Raw genomic sequence first — 22,471 nt, forward strand, 5'->3', positions numbered from 1 at the left:
TCGTAAGGGGGTGTCGAGAGGCAGGAGACCTTTTCTCCATTAACACTAGTGACAGGACCCGCGGGAACGGGGTTAAGCTGAGGCAGGGGAAATTTAGGCTTGACGTCAGGAGGGGGTTCTTCACAGAGAGGGTGGTTGCACACTGGAACAGGCTCCCCAGGGAAGTGGTCACTGCACCGAGCCTGTCTGAATTTAAGAAGAGATTGGACTGTGCACTTAGGCACATGGTCTGAACTTTTGGGTAGACCTGTGCGGTGTCAAGAGTTGGACTTGATGATCCTTAAGGGTCCATTCCAACTCAGGATATTCTATGATTCTATGATTCTATGATTCTATGATTGTCTCTATTGTCAATATTCTCCATACTGGTTTGAAATTCTTCAGCCACTATGCTGTCACAGATTGGTGACATTCTTTTGTTTATGTTTAATACAAATATGTTGAATTAGGACTATCTGCATCAGCTTGTCCCAGCATTTTCATGTCAATTTAATGTTGTTGAGTACAACTTAGCCTGTGTGGACAAGGAATCTGCACCAAAGGCTGAGGTTGGAATTAGTGGCTGTTCTGTGAGCAAACGTCCTGTGCAAGCCATTGCTCATAGGACACAGATAACTGAGGCACAGGCAAGCATGCTTTCTGTGATTTTCCCACTTAGCCTTATTCCAGTGGACTGCAGAGTAAATCATATGTTTTATTTAGGCTCTAGGGCATTGGTTCTATTCTTGGGAGGAAATCCACACAAGCTTTGCTATTCCAGTGTTTCCATATTCCTCCCCTCTCTTCTTTGTGTCCTTTCTATCTGACACCAAATCTAAGTGCATAGAAAATAAAACAGACTTGCCTTCCCAGTGAAGAAACGTGAAGAACTGAACGCATAATCATTTTGTAATTGAGAGCTTTGTTGAAAGGATTTTCCCAAAGCTTCTTCCTCCTTCAGCTCATCTCAATTAACTTGCAAATCTAGAGGTTCACCTTGAGCACAGTACTTAAAGAAAATTGAAAACCAGGAAGGGACTGTAGATGTCAGTCTGAATTTCACTGAGCTCTAATCTGAAAGGACTTAGAGAAAATAGATCCTAACCAAGTGATCCTTTTCAGTCACAGATAATAATATGCTATATGGCGATCTCTTAAACCTCAAAACAATGTCATTAAAGGTTTGTCAGTATTTGGAAAAGTTAATTTTTTCACACCTTTAGTTGTACATTTTCTTGCTTCTGTTTTTTTGGCCATAGAGGCTTAATGGGAATGTCTACAATCATCATAGGAGTGCTCCAGTCTGGAAGCTGATAGACAAAGACCTATAATGAGTATTATAAGACTGACTTCAGCACTTCAAGCAATTGATTTAAAAGCTTGGAAATCTCAAATAATTACCAGTCCCAGGGGAACTGTGGCTGTCCAAGGATTCCTATGTTCTATCTGATGTGTTGATTTGTTCACTTCATACAAAAGCAAGTTAAAGCTAGGTTCACAGGCAGGCAGCCAGTATCTCAGTGGATATCAACATAAGCTATGAATTTGGAGAACTAATTTGCTCACTATACAGTCTATGTGATCTTAATGGACAACCTAATGATTTCAGTAAATAAAGAATGTGAATTTATCATCCCTAAAATACAAGTAGGTCTTTCCAGGATCCTCAATTTACTTCTGCAGTATGCTTTTCCATTGCCAAAAGTAGATTCTAAAGTCTACTGCAGAATGAGGTCAAGAAAAGGGAATCTCCCAGTTTCAATATTTGGACCAAGTCGTAATGGATAACCATGGTAATATATTCAGAGGGACCAAAACAGCCATGGGTAAAGTTATAGTATCACTAAAGTTGACTGCTTCCTTTACAGTATTTACTCTTTTCTTTACTTTTTTATTTTCATAGTAGCTTCTTCATATTGTACCTACCATGGGAATCTTCAGCAATTCTAGTGGAGGGAAACAATAATCTTAATCATAATCTTACTGAAGTGCAAATTTTGGAGATTTTTAAACTCATTTCCATATTTTGCCTAAATGTCCCTCCGTTTCTGTCATGGCTGCTCTATGGAATCCACTAGACAGCCTACTGGTAGTATTGGTATACCTTTTATAGGGAAATTGGTATTATATGTGACTTTTTATTCAATTCTGTTTTGAAAATAAACAGTAATAAATACCATTATGTAAGTAATTCAAAAAAATGTTAGGCTCACTTTAGACTTCTAGCTCTGTAGTAGTGGAAAAGTGTATTACAGCCATTGATGGAATATTTTACTCACTTGAAAAATGTGACAGAACATGACAGAATTATCCAACATACATTTAGCAAAAGCAGATGATATTATTATTGTAGTGATAAATTTTGCTTGCTTCCCTGCTGCTTTTACTGCTGTTTTGGTGTGTGGTGTTCAGTTCTCAAATGCAGCAGCTTGGGTACTTAACATAAGCCTCAGTACATGGAGTAATTTTAATTCTCAAAATTAAGAAAAAGTTGTCTTATTTTTCAGTTATGTGTTTGTTTCAGAATTATTTAATTATACGTAAGACCTACCATTGCTCTGCTCTATGATACTATCACTCTGTTACCTTGTACTTTGGGTAATAATTGTGCTCTGTAGTAATAAGCAAAGACTTTTATCAGAACAGTTATTTTCATTATTTTACACTAAACATATTCTAGATAAGTCTTCCAAAGCTGTAGGGTAACAAAGAATGACATTTATTGTGAGCATTTTGTATCACAAGTTCCAGAAACCTGAATATACCTGTTAATTTCTCCCTCCAGATATTTATTGATCAACTGCTGTTGTCTCATTGTTCTCCTGCCATTGATAATTACTTTCCTCAGAATAAACAACATATTTCTTTGTTTAGTATTTCTAAGAAAATAAAGATTTTTCCTAACTTAGTCAATGGATTTGTTATGATAATGTGTTTTAAATTCACTGTAAGTAATTTTGTTGATGTAAGTATTATGAGATAACCTATAAATGAAATTGTATTGTATTGCAAACCTGTCCAGTAGATCAATAGATATTATGAAGGACCAAGCTAATTTATTTCTCCTTCTTAAGTGAAAGTCTAAGTAGTCTGAGACTGCAGTATATATTTGAACAATCTTTGAAGAGAGAATTTCTCTTTTGAATAAGATAGAAAAACCAACCAACCAAACAAACAAAAAAGGATCAAGAAGAAGATAGCTGAAGGTTTAACAGATTATAAAACTACAGAAAGTGCTACAGACCAAGGGTTGCAATTATAACTAAGAGCTAGGGTTAACTGGGAGCCTCTTATTTTTTGCATTTTTCTCTGGCTTTGAAAATCTTTTTGTGTCACTCTGGAATGAAAGCCAAGTGCACAAAAGCTTTTGGCAAACATGGGACTTTGGCAAAATGTTCATGTTTGGCTCAAGAAACTCCAGTTTTCCATCTTCTATTCTCATCAAGAAGTCTACTGTAGAGCTTAGAAACAATTCTGTCAAAACTTCATCAAAGTATTTGCTTCCAAAATGTTCCAGTTTTTGGCATAATGTCAATTGGAGCAGAAAATATTTAATTGAAATAATTCTGACTAGTTCCATAAATGTCATTATATTCATTAGGTACATATGTAACAGTAGCTGAATTAGCTATGTGTTTACACACATCAAGTCATCTGAAATATTATGAAGTCAAACAGGGCTCAAGGGCTGGCTGAGTAAGTGTCATAAATTTTAGTAACCCTTGATCTTAACTTCATGCTCATTAGAATATGTCTGTGAACAAAACTAATTGAAACATCAGGAAATGGTCAGAACACAAATGAAAAGCATTAGCAAAACAACAACAACAACAAAAAAAACGCATTTAAATTAATTTACAATAATGCATTATTGTGACTGGCAAATTGAATTGATATCCAAGTCCTGACACACTTTTTTATTTGAAACTATAACAAGATAATTTATCAAATGAATTAATTTTCTGTTGATGGTAATATTAGCTTTTAAGGAACACATGAAGACATAAAATAGTTTACTACAAGGCTTTAGGGATCATCGTTCAAAATCCTCTAATAGTATTGTAATTGGGAACATTTTCAATGAATATAATTATGTTGCATTCATGGTAAAAAGATACATAAGTGAAATTAAAATTAGAGTTTTTTGAGGCTTTTTTCGTACTTTATCTGATTAGTCTGCTGTCTCTCATGAAAGTAGGCAAGTCTTCTCTATCTTAGGTTGAGATGAAGAAATAGTGGATGTTACTGAGCCAGTTACTATTGTATTCATATATAATTTCTTCTAGAGTTTCTTTCTGGGTTTGTGTGTGTGCATATGCATTTATTCCACATGTCTGAGGTCCTCTCTCTTTCTCTCTCTAGCTAAAGACTTACAGGCTATTTCTCTCCTGAATGACTGGGATGGCATATGATGGTGATATGAAAAATGCATAGAAATTAGATGGCCTAAAGAAATTGGTAGGAGCTGGCAAAATCTTTTTACTCCAAACTCAGTGTGTGCCTTTGCTTTTTGTTCTTTTGAAACTAGTATGCTGTGATGTATGATAGTATTCTACAAGATATTTGCAATACTTTTTTTTTTTTTTTTCTTTGCAGCATACACTATCAGAGTCACTTCCTATGTACAGCTCTTCTTTTAATCTTGTCAAGCACATTTCTTGTTTCTTAGACATTTTTTAAAATGTTGGTTAGTAGTACCACTCCCTATGCTGAAATATCTTGTATAAAAGGATAATAAAAGCTATTTTCTAATAGACTGCAGATGTTCTCTCCTGTTCTCTCAAAGGACCATGCTCTTAGAATATTGCTGAAGCCAAAGGGTGCACCTTTATGAGACTAGCAGAGAAGACCACTCATGACTACTACTCTTTGTCTGGAAGGACTTCTGTAAGGCAGACTGTCCTTCCAAACGGCCACCAGAACTATCACCTGGTACAAAAAGTAGGCCAAAATCAGGCTGCTCAGATGAGAAAAACTGTACCAGAAACAGAATGCAAATAAAGAGAAAATTTATTTGCATAGAAATGCTGGCAAAATTGTTACTAAATAACTAAAAATACAGCTTTAAAACTGGTTACCTTCATAAAAACTACGTATCTTATCTAGAATTAAAGCTGCTCTAATTTGTTTTAGCTTACTTTCCTCTCAAATTGACATTAAACTACCTGAAGTTCACTTAAATTGTGAATAAGATGGTTTATCTAAGGTGCTTTAAATAATTTAATGCAAAAATTAGTGTAGACTTTGATACACTATTATTTACTTCCTATACAGAAGAAATTCTGGTTCCAAAAATATTCAGATTAGTATTGCTCCTGTTTTGTTGCTGTAAATCAAGGACTGCAAGATGAGGCAGAGATGGACAAATGAAAGGAGCCAGCACCTGGGCACCAGTGAAAACAGTCATTATGGTTCCCCTTCAGCCAGCCAGGAAGCAGCCCATCACTAGGAGAGTGCATGTTCATTTGGGTACCTAAGGTTCCATTAAGACAGAACAGTCCAGGAGCAAGTCTGTCAGAAAAGGACTCTACAAGCACATGTAAGTAAATAGGACTATTCTACTCAGAGCTGTATTTTACCTTGCTATAGGAGACAAAATGAATTTGTGTCCACTAGTGAAGAGGTAGAACACAGTTGTTTGGAGAATCACAGAATCACAGAATTTTCTAGGTTGGAAGAGACCTCAAGGTCATCGAGTCCAACCTCCAACCTAACGCTAACAGCCCTCCACTAAACCATATCCCTAAGCTCTACATCTAAGCGTCTTTTGAAGACTTCCAGGGATGGTGACTCCACCACTTCCCTGGGCAGCCTGTTCCAATGCCTCACAACCCTTTCAGTGAAGAAGTTCTTCCTAACATCCAACCTAAAACTCCCCTGGCTCAACTTAAGCCCATTCCCCCTCGTCCTGTCACCAGGCACGTGGGAGAACAGGCCAACCCCCACCTCGCTACAGCCTCCCTTGAGGTACCTAAAAAGAGCGATAAGGTCACCCCTGAGCCTCCTCTTCTCCAGGCTGAACAAGCCCAGCTCCCTCAGCCGCTCCTCGTAGGACTTGTTCTCCAGGCCCCTCACCAGCTTTGTCGCCCTTCTCTGCACCCGCTTAAGCACCTCGATGTCCTTCTTGTAGCGAGTGGCCCAAAACTGAACACAGTACTCAAGGTGCGGCCTCACCAGAGCTGAGTACAGGGGGACGATCACCTCCCTAGCCCTGCTGGTCACGCTGTTCCTGATACAAGCCAGGATGCCGTTGGCCTTCTTGGCCACCTGAGCACACTGCTGGCTCATATTCAGCCGACTATCCACCATCACTCCCAGGTCCTTCTCTGCCTGGCAGCTCTCCAACCATTCCTCTCCCAGCCTGTAGCTCTGCTTGGGGTTATTGGGCCCCAGGTGCAGGACCCGGCACTTGGCCTTGTTGAACTTCATGCAGTTGACCTCAGCCCATCGGTCCAGCCTATCCAGATCCTCCTGCAGAGCTTTCCTACCCTCAAGCAGATCGAGGTGACACTTAGGAAGAGAGATGAAAGGTTTCTGGTTACGAGTTACACAGTTCTGCTACAGAAAATCTGGAGAGAAGAGTCCTTTATTTAGACAGGAGTAAACCTGCCAGTGTAACTGTGCTATGAAGTCCACGAGTAGAGTACTCTAGTAGATACATAGCATAGCACGGTACTGTTCCGGAAACTGATGTTAAGCATCCATGCTACTGGCAGGGCTTATAGGTGAGGCTGTTTAGTAAAAAGAAGATAAGGCCATGACTAAAAAGCACCTCCTTTTGTTCAGAGGTGTGTTCTAATGAGCATGACCCTTTGGCATATCAACCACTTCTCCCAGTTTTGTGTCATCAGCAAATTTTTCTGAGGATACACTCTGTCCCATTATCCAGATCAGTTTGTATTCATCCATTTGTACAAACTTAAACATTTATACTATTGTTAGAACTTTTTCAAATCAGAACCTAAAGCTTGAGGTCTGAAGCTTAGTTTAGAAACTTTAGTCTGTAGAAACCTGTATTTGATATGTAGGTAAAACAAAAATATAAAATTGATGCTTAAGAGCTTGTACTTGACATGATTTTCAACAGTACTTCTCTAACTTCATAAATACTGAAAATAAATCAAGTTCTTTTTATATCACTCCTAAATAGTGACTCAACTGCGTAATTATAAGCACTGAAGGCTGGCAGTTTCAGCTTGGATGTTTATCTGATGTAAATGAATTATTCTCTTGGTTTTGCAGAATAGGCTCAGATTATACAAAACAGGTGCAAAGATCTCACAAGAATATTTGCTTTAGTTAACATTTCAATATTTCTACTCCAGTACCACCTCAGGAGAAAAAAAGAGCAAACAAAACAATTTAAAATAAATATAGAGGATTTGCTTCAAATCTCAAAGTTTCTGTTTAGGTTCCAGTTTTGGTGTAACACTGGAGTGACAAATTTTCATTTCTGAGACATACATAAACTGTATGTAAATATTTTTGTATATAAATATACAAAACCTCAAACGTAAACAGCTAACAGACCTGTCAAGTCTTCAGCACTAAGCACAAAACCTGAGGCACCTTGCCTGACTGTCCTCTGCTTCTGATACCTTCAACTCATATCATGCTAAGAAGCCACTGCCTTCCTCCTCCAGGACCACATAGGCCAGACACGGCTCCTCACATCACTTACATAGAGCTGGCTCCTTGGCTTCAGTCATCTCACAAACTTCTGTGACACTGGCAATCTCCTGTGTCAGATTGGAAGTGTGCATAGAGATGTTCAGAGATCTGTCACTGACGCCACATCTCCTATCCCCAGGTCAAGGCACCCACAGCCCCCAAGAACTCTATGGAATCTAACTTTATAGAGAAATATTGATTTGCTAGCACAAATAAAAATACTTTTTGAAGTGTATGGTAATATATAATATAATACTTCTTTTCTTTCACCAGTCTAACTTATCATGTGGTACTGAGGGTGAGGTCTAACTGGAATGAGTATTCACAGCACATCACGGGACATAGTCTAAGATAAATTTAAATGATGTCATGATGAAAATGAAGAAGGGACCAATCAAAGTCTTCAGAAATCTAGTGAAGATACAAGAGAATATCTGCCTTTTTAGTCATTGTTGATATGGTTCTTCCATTAGCAGCTTATTTGTACATTAGGGGTATGAAATTCTGTGTTGTGTGATTAGTCATTAAGTATATCTGTTGAGGGACAATTGTGTTGAGTCCTTGATACCACTGGAGCTCTGGTAGCTGTAGGGCTTGTCTCAGCCTAGTTTTAGGTCTTTACTTTCAATCTGTTGGAGTGTAAAGTGCAACTAAACAAGAATGATCATTTTTACTTTCCCTATTAATTTCATTTTAGAAAGGCGTAAGTGAAACTAGGTGAATTAGGCCCTGTATCTTACATGTTTTCCATTGAAGGATATTTTCATATAGGAACTTAGGTTGCTAAAAAACGATTAGCTTAATTCCTGTTGAGACAGGGTAGAATTTCAATTGCCCACCTGAAAAAACATATCATTTTATCATTTTTTTTTAGTGTTTCTATGCAGCAAGAAGTTCTGCTATTAATGAAAGTGCAGATACATCTCATGAGTATATAATAAACAGAAAATACGGTACCCTACCCTTTTCAAAAGAACTAATCAAGTACTGCAAGGAAAATGAAAGTAAATAAAATATTGATTAAGAACTAAAAGGATTTTAATTATATTACTTTCAGAAATAATTTAATTTAACCTAAATACACAACTGGGAGCAGATACTTTGCCTTAGCATTTTTCAAATTGCTAATTAAAATTTCCAGGAGGAAATTCAAGTTTAGTGACTGGATTTTAAATATAATGTTTGCTTCTTTTCATAATAGTTTTATGAAGGTTTATGTAGTGCCAAAATGTAATACTGCATGCACGTTTTTTTAAAAATAATCAGATAACCTGGATGGTCTGCACAACCACTGTGAGTATAAAGCAGTTCTTAATTAAAAAAACTTGAAAATTAAAGTGTGATTTTGGTTACATATCTGTCATGTCTTTTTTATATAGATTTGTATCTACATTGTTTATGGAATTCTTTAGAGATAATTGCTTTTTGGTAAGATAAAAGCAATTATAATGATGGAGCACTCTTTGTGTTTCTGTTGCCACTGAGTAGCAATTTTACTATTTATCTGAAAAGAGATGAATCTGATTCTTTATTCTCTGCCATAAAGACTTGTTCCAAAACCCAGTGATGTAAATGGAATTACTCATCACTCTATAATTTTGTATAGTTTTTGGCTCTCAGTGCTGCTTCCTACTTTACACCATATTATTTATTAGACTGCTGATTACTTTCATATACACCAAATTGACTGGGACTACAATAATAAAGAGGCACAACATTTTGAAGATTTCTCTGAAGAATCTATTAAAACTGTAAGTTCTTTACAGAATCTTGAGGCAAGCTGATCAAAATTTAATTAAGGTCCTTTCACCCTCTTTGGATGCAAAGAAAAGTGCCAAAATACAGGGATAAAGGGGAAAGAAGGCTATTGAGTTACCTGTCCAAACACTTCAGACAAAAAAAAAAAAAAAAAAAAAAAAGCAGTCCTCCTCTGATATTCCTTAACCTTTGATTAGGGAGCAGTAGCAGAGTCCCCTTTATGCAAAGACAGAGGACTAGAACATGTAATTGGAATACAACAAAATTCAGAAACATCCTGAAGAAAATTATGACAGAGAAGAATGACGTGTCCCACTAGTCAGTGCTTCCTCCCTTGGGTCATTATGTGTACACATCATACAGCATGTGACATACAATTTATATGCAATTTGAAAATTTTCCTTAAAATATATAATGAATGTCTATGCTGCAGTTGTTAGTTTGCCTGTCCAGCCCTCCTTGCATATCTTGATTCAGTTTCAACCAATTTTTCAACCCATTTGACAAGTAGATTTAGGGGTCTCAAAATATGAAAATCAGAAGAAGAGACAGGAAATCTATTACAGCCCCTAATAACCTACAGCAAAGTTTCATGAATCACTAGATACTACAGGATCTCTAAAGCACACCAGTGTTGTGACTCCAGCCAATGGAAAGCTTTGGTCTAATCACACTTAGACACCAGAAACTTGGAAACATGCATCTGAGGAAACCAGGTTTCACTAATCTGTTGATAATGGAAAGAATTGTTTATAAGAGATGAATAGTTTAAACATGAAGGAATTTACATATTATTGGAGTTATCTGACCAACATAAAAATGACTATCTTACCATTTTTCTTAAACATGGGTAAGCTTCGGACTATGTCCTGTGTTCTTCCATAGGCATCTGGTACCGGACACTGTCAGGGTACTGAGCTTGAGGGACCTTTGTCTTGAGCAAATATGCACGTTCCACTGCCCCTGTGACTTAGTGACTGAAAATTAATTTTGGACACTCAGCACTCTGCAACCATTATGATCCTTCACAAATGGTACTTCTGCAAGAGTAAGCTTTAAAAATGAAACTCTTCTTTGTAGGCACTGAAGATGCAAATTTGGTGGGTCAGAATCTGTAGGCTATCTCCTCAACTGTACTTTCTGCAACTTAATGTTTCCTTTGCACTTTGAAGTGGTTGTATTTAAGCTTCTATGTGTACATACAGAATGATCTCTCAGGATGAAAGGTAATATGAAACTAAAGACTTTACAACATAATGCCTGAAAGAACTAAGGAAGTAGTGGAGATGCACTATTATTCACCATTAATCATTCTAGCTGGCTACACCTATGATAAAAATGTGTATGCATGTATTTACAAAATACATGAGTGTGCAAAGACTGGAGACATGGAGAGTGCATTGACTGACTTTCTTGTGTGCACTGAGTGCATGTGGGGCTACAACTCAAGTAAATGAAAATGACATTGAAACATGAAGTGTAAGCTAAAGGGAGTGTCTGAACTGCTTGATGTTCAGTGATGTATGGAGCTGACATTTGCAAATGTATGTTAGATATTCTGTTTTCATTTCTTGACCCTGTCTGTAAAGCAGTCCTTTCACCATCCAGGAAAAAGAAAGAAGAGGAGAATTCTGAGAAGTAAACTGCACTTGCCATTCTTCAGTAGGCAAGTCTACAATTCTAACCTTTGCCTCCAATCATCTAAACTTTACATATACAAAACCTAGAAACGTAATAATATTATGTATGCTTCATTATGTGGAATTTTATTAAAAAAATATTTCTGTAAGTCTTTAAGTATGGCTTCTTATTTCTCATTCAATAATGCTAAATTAATATTGTTATAAACTGATCTTAACACAATCCAATCTCTTGTTTTACATTAAAATCAAAAGCAATTGGGCACTTAGTATTTCTGTTGATCTGGACAGCAGTTTCCATTCTAATATTAAAAGAATTTTGTCATTTACATTTTTTCCCTCAAATTCTGCTTCACAATTTTAAAAAACAGTAAAATAATGTCATAGTGGAGTATGAGAGGAGGAATAAATCTGAATTTGTGAGACATATAGATCCTACAGTTATTCAAGCCACATGAGTATGTCAGACAACGATTATCATAAGTGAGGACTATACAACCTTTGGAGAGACTTGGAATGGAATAGAACAGAACAGAAAGAATAGTTCAACTGAAAGGGACCTTCAAAGCTCATCTAGTCCAACTGCCTGACCACTGAAGGGCTATATAAATATATATTCATTACTCAAACAAACTGACTTCAAACAAAAATGTCATAACTAGTATGTTTGACTCTAAAGCATGCTTGCTTGGGATCACCAAAGTGCCTCTTAAAGGATAAGGAAAACAGAAAAAAAAATATTATAAATCAGTATGCCAAGTTCAAGGAAGGTCATAATTTAAAAAAAAATAAAACACTATTTATTAGACTATTCCATTTGTTTTGTGATTTTCAATCAACCTCAGTTTTTATTTAGTTCCTCATTCTGTCCCTCTATTGACAGAGGCTGATTAATATATATTTTTGTAATTTTCTTTGAAATCTGCACAGAAAACAGGAGTGAACCCTAAATTCAAATAAATCACTGCAAAGACTCACTGGCTGACAAGTCTGTCTTGCCTGAATGTGCCTGGTTGCTTGCACATGTGTCTAATCATTCATGTGGCTGACAAGGTATCATCTTAACAGCACAAAAAAAAAAAAAAAAAAAAAAAAAAAAAGCCTATAAACTGTGACCCAGATGTGGACTTCCTATAGAAACATTTAATTTCATGAACTGCTCTTTAAGGTGAAGAGAGCATGTCTACCAAAAGACAAGAAGAAAAAATAGGAGGAAAAAAAGCATGGATTACATCAGTGGGGGAACATATATCCCATATTCCCTGAGGTATGTGGTAAGACTTTGGTTGTTTCATGTGAGTTGGATGAATCCTACAAAAAAAAAAAAAAAGTTCTCATCAGTATAGACCCGTTTGTTAAATCCATTTTCCTCGACCATTTCTACTCTTTGGCCATCTGTTCTGTAGAAGAAGCTTAATGATTGATTCGTTGTGTCAAAGCAGCTGCAATGAATTACACTCATGAGGGACAGTGTAGGAAGAACCAAAGATTTCTTTTCCTCCTTTTCTGTACATCATATGGCTTTTCTTCTCTTTTCTCAGCAGTTTTGTCTCATTCAGCTTGGCCATATGGTTGAAGTGACTGAAACATCCTAAACATAGGCAGAGACATAACCATTATATCCAGCAGCTGTTAGCCACAAGCTGCCCCATCATACGTTTTCATTCATGTCCCTGAGCCATGCAGGTGAGTTACACCTCTACTTAAGGCATTCAGCCTTCAATTTTTTCTAAATGGTGCTGGGAGAAGGACAATTACCAACTGAATGCATAGAAATGCCGCTAACAGAGTTTCCCAGTCTTTCTGTAGCTGAGAAATACTAGAGAAAATTCTCACGTTTTCTGCCCCACAAGTAAGGTGACAAGTAGGCACCTATGAGCAAAGTGTTTGCATACTAGTTGCATGGAACACAAGTCACTTTTCCCTCAGAACAAATATCTATGTGAGAATATGGATCTATATATTCACAAATTATATCACACAATGAGCTGACAAGATTAAACATAAAGAAAATATTAATCATGCCTTGTTTATTACTGCAAGGTAACACTTGCTTTTCTTTACATAGCCCTGCAGAGTGGGAGGAGACAACTGTATGCTGCTTGTGAGCTGGAACGATAGTGTGTGGTGGCAGTGGTTGTAGGATACTCATTATCACAGTGTCAGCAAAATACTGAGCATCGGTAGGGGATCTGTGTGAAGGTGAATATAGTTTAGTTATACAAATACAGTGGCTGAAAGAGGCTAGCAAGAAAGACAGGTAGAATACAAATGTCACCATGACACTTCTGACTGGGAGAAGACAGGAAGAAAACTGGACCAAGTCTGTTGCTGCTCCCAAAAAAGAAGGTGCAGAAGCCAGGAGAGAAAGGAGATGACCAGTCTAGAGCCACAGTTTATCTGAGATGTGTTCTCAAAGTGCCCCAGTATCCATAGTAACCTGCCCTGGAAAGTATACAGCCAAAGGTGTCTGTATTGCACTGCCTTAGATACGTGATGAACTATTAGTACGTGTAAATAAACCTAGTCGGTAGGTTAGTAGGTTACTTCATAGAGTAGTAGCTAGGTACTACCTATTAGTAGATAATGATACTAGTTAATAATAATGAATAATTGTGGCTATTTATACAAAAAGCAGACACTGAAGTATTTTCTAATTGCCTGATATGACATAAAACAATGTGCTTATTTCTTGAAAAGATGGCACACAAATACTGAATAGTAACAAAGGAATACTTATAAACCAGCAGAGGATCAGAAGAATACTTGCAAAAACAAATTGTACAGAGCCTAATTTCAGGCATTACATGGATACACCAAAAGCTGGAGTTTATTTGGAGACTATTTCTGAACACACACACAAAAAAAAAAAAAAACACATTCTGTCTCTAAATTATTCACATAGTCCTGATGGGATGGATATGGTAGTTGCTTTTCAATTCCTTGTGCTTTCCTTGCTGCTGGTTACTTTTTATGTGCATTGTGGCATATTTTGAGATTTAATAACCTCCACTGATTGGAGACATGGGTGAGGAGGCAAGGAATTTCTCAAATAAGGTTACTTGGATTAACAAAGTCAAACTCATGACTGCACAACTGTGCTTTACTCCTGCAGAAACTATTAAACCTGCCAAATGTTTCTTTGGTTATTCCTTTTTTTCTGTCTTCCTCAAATTGAAAGATTCATAGCCAATCAGAAAAGGCTCCTGTATGTGAGCTAATGAGGTTAATATATTATCTACAAATATGTGAAGACTGAACTAGGAACTTAGCTACTGAGACCTGTTCACAAGGAAAGTCAATCCCATTTTGTAGCTGTGGCTTTCTTGATCTTACTATCTAACCTTTTGTTTTTCTTTATTGTTGGTTTTGTTGATGGTGTTGTTTGGTATAAGACAACTGCTCCACTTTCCTTTTTGAAATATAGAAGAAAGGCTTGCCCATGTTATTTGTTTAGATTCTGTAAGGCATTTAAAAAAACATTCTTCCTTATTTTTCTTTATTGCCTGGCTTATGATTGGAGCATTTACCATCCTGCACTGTGCACTGTTGTCGTTACATTTTGTCATTACATTTTCTTTATGTTCTTACCACTGTATTCTGTAGACAACAATTGTCAATAAAAAGAGTAAGATAAGAAGAAATTGATTTGAAAAATAGGAAAGAAGACAGATACAGTATTTCTGAAATTCAGGGAGTATATCAGGTACATCTAATAGTACAAAAACTTGCATAAGGATCACTTTATGAACATTCAGATCCATGTCCTGTTGGATGGGGGTCACTGAAGTAATTTTAACCGTCACATTTCACATTAGAGTGTTATAATGGAAATGTTTCCTCCTCTTATGCCTGAGTTATGAAACAATGTGGTTATATTATGCAAGCATTAATTGTACATACCATTTCTGTTACTAGAATTTTTCCTTGTATTACTGGAATTTTTCAATTGCTATTATCTTTTCAAGTATTTTAATTAGTGTTTAATTTCTGTATTTACTAACAATCTTTGCAAAGTTTGAGATCAGTGTAGACCATCAAATGAATTTTTATTTTATTCCTGTTCATATAATTTTACTAGAAAATCATAATCTATTTATGACATTGCCTCCCCACCCGTCCCTACCCCATTATGAATCGTGAATTCTTTTTTGGTCTTTTTCCATAACAAAAAAGATATGGATATTAATAGTCCTCCTGCTCCAAATACAGAAATAATTCATAATGTTAGACTCTGCAATCCTGCCTAGAGAAGAAAAACAAGTCAGATGTCCAGATAAAGTCTGACTCAAAGTTTTTGGAAGACTGTAGAAAAGTTTACAGAGATTTTAGATCAATCTCAGATTCCTGTCAGAGAGGAGCAGTAGATACTAACTTACTGATATGGCTGATGTTTGCGTGTGCCACCAATAAAAAACTTTAGGGAATACACACATTTTTAGAGAACCTCATTAAAGTCTCTCCCTCCTTCAGCTTAGAAACACATTCAACTTCCATCCATTCTCTTTCTCATTACAATTATGAAATTGTCATAAACATTGCAAAAAGAAAAATATGGCACGTCCTTTTCTAGTTAGAGTCTATCATAAAAGAGACATTCTTTGCTCTATTGTACATAAAAAATGAACATTTTGTAATGAAGATTTTAATTCTTGAACTGAATTCTTTTACTCTAACAAATGTTCATAAAAATCTCCCAGCAAACGGGGGGGGGGGGGGGGGGGGGCTGGGGAGGTAGGCAGGGATGGGATGGACATGGCAACACTTCATGGGCTATTACAAAAAGACTTTTACTATAACTTTTACTATACATACTAATACAAAAAGACTTTTACTATAGTTTTCTTTCAGTGATCTGTTACTCCAAGCAGTTCAGAGGTAGGCATGTTCAGTCAGTCATTAGAGAAATGACTCATTTTATAATTCTTGTCATCCCTTTTAAGCAAATGGAAAAGATAGCAAATGATTCCTAAATCACCCTAAGAAGTGGGTCTCCTAGTCCCACTATCTGAGATGTACTCCTGTGCCTTATGTTTTAGATATAATTGCAGTGACCATCTATCCTTGTAGTAGAAGAAGGTGCGGCAACCAGTAATTCTTTGTTTTCCTCTGGTGCTACTGTTTCAGTGAAAAGATAAGAGAGTAATTGCTAAAACCACATCAGATTGCTGTTTGACTTGGAACTCTAGTTTAAACTAGAAAAGTTGTTTGACTGGGATGAAAGACAAATAGGAAAGCAGATAATGAATTATGGAAAGACTTAAGAAATAGCAAACTGCAGTTTTGCTGTACTCAACTTGCTGTTTGCACTGTCTGTACAAGTATTACTGTTTCGCCTTAACTGACAAGTTTTTCCTATACTTTTTTTTTTTTGTCTTTTGTAAGAGACAAGCTTGAATACAATGGAAACTGCAAAACAAAATTAATCAAATATTTACTGCAGTGTTTGCTGGAGTATATATAACATAATTAAAAACCATCTTGATATCCAAGAATATATGTGAAGTAACTAATGTGGTTGCTCCTGAATGTACAAGCCACCTCATTGTTCATACCCACCTAGTCGTTCAGTCTTACCACAGGCATTCCTATATCTGCTGCACTATGTGATCTTACTTTACTTAGCATCAACAAGTTTTGCCAACATAAAATCATTGCTCCAATTAAATTTCCTACATGTGTTACATTAGTGCAAGTCATAGCAAGGAAGCCCACACACATTTTAATGTTTTCTGTAATTTGTAAGTGGTCAGTATTTTTGTAATCAAGCAATTTCCGTAAATTCTGTATGTTGCTGTTGTAGAATGTGAAACACTGTTGTGGTTTAACCTGGCTGGCAGCTAAGCACCACATAGCCATTCGCTCACCCTCCCCCCTCCCTCTCTGGGATGGGGGAGAGAAACAGGAAAATGAAGCCTGTGTGTTGAGATAGAGACAGTTTATTAAGGCAGAAAATAACAATAATAATGATAATAGTGCTACTAATAATAACGTGTACGAAACAAGTAATGCACAATGCAATTGCTCACCATCTGATACCCAGCCTGATACTGGGGATCACTGACCGATACCCAGCCTATCGCCGAGCAGCCGGCCCTCCTCCCCCTGGCTAGCCACCCCTATATATTGTTTAGCATGAGGTCAGATGGTATGGAATACCCCTTTGGCCTGCTTGGGTCAGCTGTCCTGGGTCTGTCCCCTCCCAGCCTGCCCACTGGCAGGACAGAGCCAGAAGCTGAAAAGCCATTGGCTTAGTGTAAGCACTGCTATGCAACAATTAAAACATCAGTGTGTTATCAACACTCTTCTCATCCTAATCCAAAACATAGCACCCTACCACCTACTAGGAGGAAAATTAACTCTATCCAAGCTGAAACCAGGACAAACACAAACATCTACATTTTGATGAAGAAATTATCACAGTGCAAAGAGTGATTCCTCAAGGCTGGTTGAGTTGCTTGGCTGAGAGGACTGATAATAACAGTGAATGTCAATTGCCAAAATAAAGGTTCTAGAAACCTTTTAACATATTTCAGACATGGCTACTATCTCAATAATTCATTCAGTGAAGCCCCTTGTGGGGAAAAATAACCCTATCTTGCATCTCTGGCGTAAAACAACTCAAAAGGACAAACAAAAATATTCAAAGTATCACCATAATTTAGTGTAATCTGCAGAAATAGGAATGTTCTGCAGTCTAGTGGGGCTCTTGCTGCAGTATAATTGAAATCAGATTATTCTGCAATAGGGCACTACTGCCTGTTTGATAGTATTAATTAAATGAACACCTCTGGCGCAAGGGGTAATTCTGAGTTCTTCAAGTACATCTGAGATGCTCAATAATCACCACTTCCACATAGTCTGGAGAGTCTAATTATGATGGTGGAACACAGATAGACTGTGGATACATTTCTATTTTCAGTGGGCCCAGAAATTCATTCTGAAGTCCAGAGTAGCTTGTGCATGGGTCCAGAGTTCATGACTGGTCCCAGTCTGGTTAGGATGGGGAAACACAGAACTCAGCAAACCCTGAATGCTGGCTTGTGTGGATTTATTTATTTATTTATTTTGCATATGTGTGGAGATTCTGCTCCCTGGGAATATTGGTGGAACTGCAAAGGGGGTAAAAAAATATTTTGAAACTAAGTGGCATTGCAGAATTGAGTAGTGGCTCTAATTTTGACAAGGAGACTGTATTTGTGAAAATAAAGAATAGATAATAACAAGTTACAAGTATGAAACTCTCTGTCATACTGAAGTGCATGTGGGTTCATGGCAAGAATATGAAACAGGCCCATTATTTAGAAATGGTAAAGAAATAAAATTGTATGCTGTATGACTTGGATAGATAACCCAATCCACAAAGGACAACTGTGGCCCCACTACAGTAATTGAACAAGACCTACAATAGTTGTTACCAGAAAATATTAATGACCATGACATAGAAGGCAGAAAGCTTATGAGCTGGATTGGTGTACTTTAACAATGAGAGGTCTGAAAGAAGACACAGTGGATAAGTCTGCCTTGATGCTTTAGTTTGGATCAGGAGTATTCTTTAAAGAGAATCTTCAAATTACCTCTACGTATTAGTGTGGTTTACTTTTTGGGTGTACACAAACTGGATTCCTTTCAGATTAAAACTAAACCAGTAGGCGTGGTTTAGGAATGACCAGTGCACTCCAGTTACTAATAGATATTTAGTTCCCAGAACTAGCCTATGATCAGTACAAAGTCAAATGACCAGAATGTGTATAGTGTGGATGTTGGATCTTTAGCACCAACTGTTATCATGGGTATAGTGTTGGCATGAAAAGGCTTTTTAAACTCATGGAGTCATGTGGCGCTGCCTGTTACTTCTTAAATATCCTCAGTGGCTTTGGCCAAGGGTTCTGGGCTCAGGCCCCTTTCTGAATTTCATATTAAACTCATTACTTCAACTCACTTGCAATATGCTAAACAGTTGCAATATATTTGACTTTCAATAGCAGAATAATAGAAAACAAGACCAGAGAAAAGACATGTAAATGATTTCAGTAACTGTGAGGTGGAACTAAGATCATAAGGGTCTGTTCAGCTCCACACAGTAGAGACAAAATTTTCTAGTAAGTCCAGGTTTGTGACTCATGTAGGACTCAGTTTCCTTTTTGTATTTTAGGGGAGCATGTTTCCAGATCTTTTTCTACTGTTTACTGATTTTTCAATAAGTTTGTTGTTCTGATTTTCTATTTGGGCTTCACAAATTCTTTCTAATCTTTCAGATTAATTAGAGAAATTTATGATCCTGTATTGTAATAACATTTAATCAAGCTCTAAGACTACAGTGCTCCCTAGAACTAAATGACTGTTGCATATAAAGATCACAGTACACTGAATATCAATAAATTATGGACTACAGACAGTAGAAGCTTGTTAGCAAAGCTCCAAGCATTAAAATTTTTTTTTTTTTTTTTTAATAAATAAAAACAAAATACCCACCTAACCATATATAGTTTATCCCACAGATGGAAGCATTAGGCTTTAACATACACTTAGAGATGGATGCAATTTAAATGTTATGTCATCATGCAAGAGACATTCAATTACTGCATCTTTCAAAATGTTAAATGAATATTCATCTTTTAAAGTTTTAGAAATTTTGGGGAACATCTGATCTGAATAACCAATTCAAAGTAAAATATATACATGTGGTATACACATGAGTAAAAATGCTTACATGCATAGGTATATTTATAGTTGTGTAAACAGAGGAGTAAGAAAAAGGAAGACAAATTCTGAAAAAGCAGAACAAGGCAAGACTCTGGCAGATTAAGTGCATCTCAGTTAGAAAAAAGATATCTACAGTCTGGTTATTTTTCAGCATATTTCAATGACTTCTGAACCAATGTTTGCTTAAAATCTTCTGAAATCTACCCAGGACAGTTAGTAGCATTTTAAAATCAATTAGAGATCACATAAAAGAATTCAGTGCATACATAAACACTTGCAAATCACAGGACAGAGCTTACTCCTGAGCTCGGATTCCTGGGCTGCTGTGCAATAGCTTCATCTGAAGGCCATATTTTCCATAACAATGCTACTTGGAGAAACCTAATTTACACATTGCCACTGTGACGCATTGTGTTATTCCTCAGAACACCAGGGTGCATTGTTCATGTCACATTACATTTGTGCTACAATTAAAGTCACTGCCTGAGTCTGACACAGTTTTATATGATTGTCACACTGTAGGTTGTATACTGAAGGATCTTAAAAAGTGATCAAAAATAATCCCAAAGCTGGTCTGGGAGTGGAATAGATGTTAAAGATTAACTTTACAACTATTGTGTACATGTATACAATATGTATGCCTCTATATAAAATATATATATGCATGGGTGGTTTGTTACAAAGAGTTTTTCAGTCTTCACCATCTACCACTCATGTTTATCCTCACAGTACACTGGCATTAGTGATCCTTAAAGACATAAGTTAACAAACCTTCACAGCCAAGTGTAATGTGACAAAATAAAGAAAGCAAATTTTCATTAAATATTAGGCAAAACTGTCAATCCCACGGTAAAGTGGCCTGAGGAAATACTGCCCAAACAAAATTTTGGGAGCCAGCTGTTCAAAGCATTTAAGACCAAGCTGGCCGCAATGGGATGTTATCACACTGTCTGACTTTACACCTCTCATTTACATGATTTAATTAGGTGCAAAACTCTCTATGCATTTAACAGATTCTCCAAAGAATGAATTGAAACACCTATTCAGAAGCCTATTTTACAAACAATGATTACACAAGGAATCATAGTTCTATATTTAGGCCTTTAGATTAAATGCCTTAAGGAAAACAGTATGAACATCCCCAATACCAGAAAATGAACAATTATGAACATCACTTACTGACAGATAATTTCAAACGACTTCTTAAATTACCTTTTGAGATGAACAAAAAGTTTTTATCAGACTTGCATGTGGAAACCAGAGGTAAACAACTTCTTTGAGGCAGTATGGTGGCAAATTCAAGCAAAACATGGATTTTAAGAATAATACCTAACTAATAACAGCTCATACCTAATTAATAATTATTATGGCAATAGCCAGGGTAGCTTTGATCTGGCCAGATAGCTGGTACCTTTGATAAAAACCAGAAGCTACCTCAGTGTTTTACAGAACATATGATTCAGATAGAGAAGCTGTTATCTGTCATATAACAAACTTCTGAAATCCAATCCTAGGTCAACTGAAACTGTTCAGAATTTGCCATTGATGTCAACAGGACTGAAATTTTGTTTCTGATGTGTATATGATAAGGAAATCTCTCTCTCTCTCTCTCTTTTTTTTTTTCTTTTTTCTTTTTCTCAGTGTGCAAAGTAAGGGAAAGCAGAGATGTTGCCAATTTTTACTTTGTATATATATTTCATGGCATTTATGTCATGCTATAGTCAGATGAATGAATATAATCAGTTTCAAAGGGGACAAACAGAAGAAGGACACAAGCTATTAGTACATCTATTTTTTACATTACTAGGACTGTTTAGAACACTTTTGCACTGCTTCTATAATACAGGAATCAGTACATTCTGCCACTGTAGGATCTTAAAATAGCACCAAAAGTTAATTTTTGATAGTCAACATTTAAGAATGTTGACTGATGAATATGCTTAATTGATAATGAGCACTTGATTAAAACCTTTTGAATTCCAACATAAAACATATAATTTATGCATTTCAAACCTATGAAGAGTGAAAATCCTCAAGGTAAATATAATCAAAGATTGTTGATATAAAGGTGAGAATTTGGACAGAAGTTTTATAATGCCAATGCCGAAACAATCTTAAAGGCATGTTGAAATTGGCTTTTCTGCTTGAAAATAGTACTTTATATACATACATTCCAACTGACATTGATACCATAGTCAGTCCCAATGGGCTTTGTGAGAAATGACTTATGTATTTTAGTGTTTGTATTATTATAACTGATCAACAAGGGATCCAACCTAGAAGTTGGTATGACTTGAAGTCAACCAAAAGAAGTTGGATGAACTAAGACTAGAATTGTGTGTTTTCTTGTGTTGCCTGTGTTCTGTGTGCCTCTAAATTCTCCCAGTCACGCCTACCACCTCCTTGTTGTCTTTGTTTCTCTTAACCATCAGTTCTACATAGAGGTCCCTAAGCTAGCACTAAACCAAGCCATCTTCATGCACACAGCAGAGTCTTTTGCAGATGGGTCACTTGGAAGCAACAGATGCTTTGTACGCAAGAAGAACTGGAAAAAAATCAAGTATTAGAAGCAGTATATCTTCTGCACTCATTCTGTACTACAGCTAATAGCTATAGACAGAGCTTAACAGATTGAAGAGAGAGGTTGGAGAAAGACAATATGCTTCAGCAAAAAATATATGTGTCAATGTAGCAACATGTGACTGGCTCTTCATTAC

The 22,471-nt window shown here is 36.6% G+C and overlaps 1 protein-coding gene across 6 annotated transcripts in view; it reads right to left on the bottom strand.

Moving 5' to 3' along the window:
* LOC311441429 (uncharacterized protein) overlaps positions 1-22,471 on the bottom strand; it is a 312,197-nt gene that overhangs the window by 9,088 nt on the left and 280,638 nt on the right. The window contains exon 4 of one of the 6 annotated variants that reach the window (XR_014695941.1): positions 12,229-12,359. The exons of the other annotated variants lie outside the window; for them this stretch is intronic. The gene's annotated coding sequence lies outside the window, so the exon portion shown is untranslated. Of the gene's footprint in view, positions 1-12,228; positions 12,360-22,471 lie in introns of those variants that run through there. 6 annotated transcript variants of the gene reach the window in all.

The sequence above is a fragment of the Aythya ferina genome (assembly GCF_964211825.1).
Source record: "Aythya ferina genome assembly, chromosome: 9".
Lineage (NCBI taxonomy): Eukaryota > Metazoa > Chordata > Aves > Anseriformes > Anatidae > Aythya > Aythya ferina.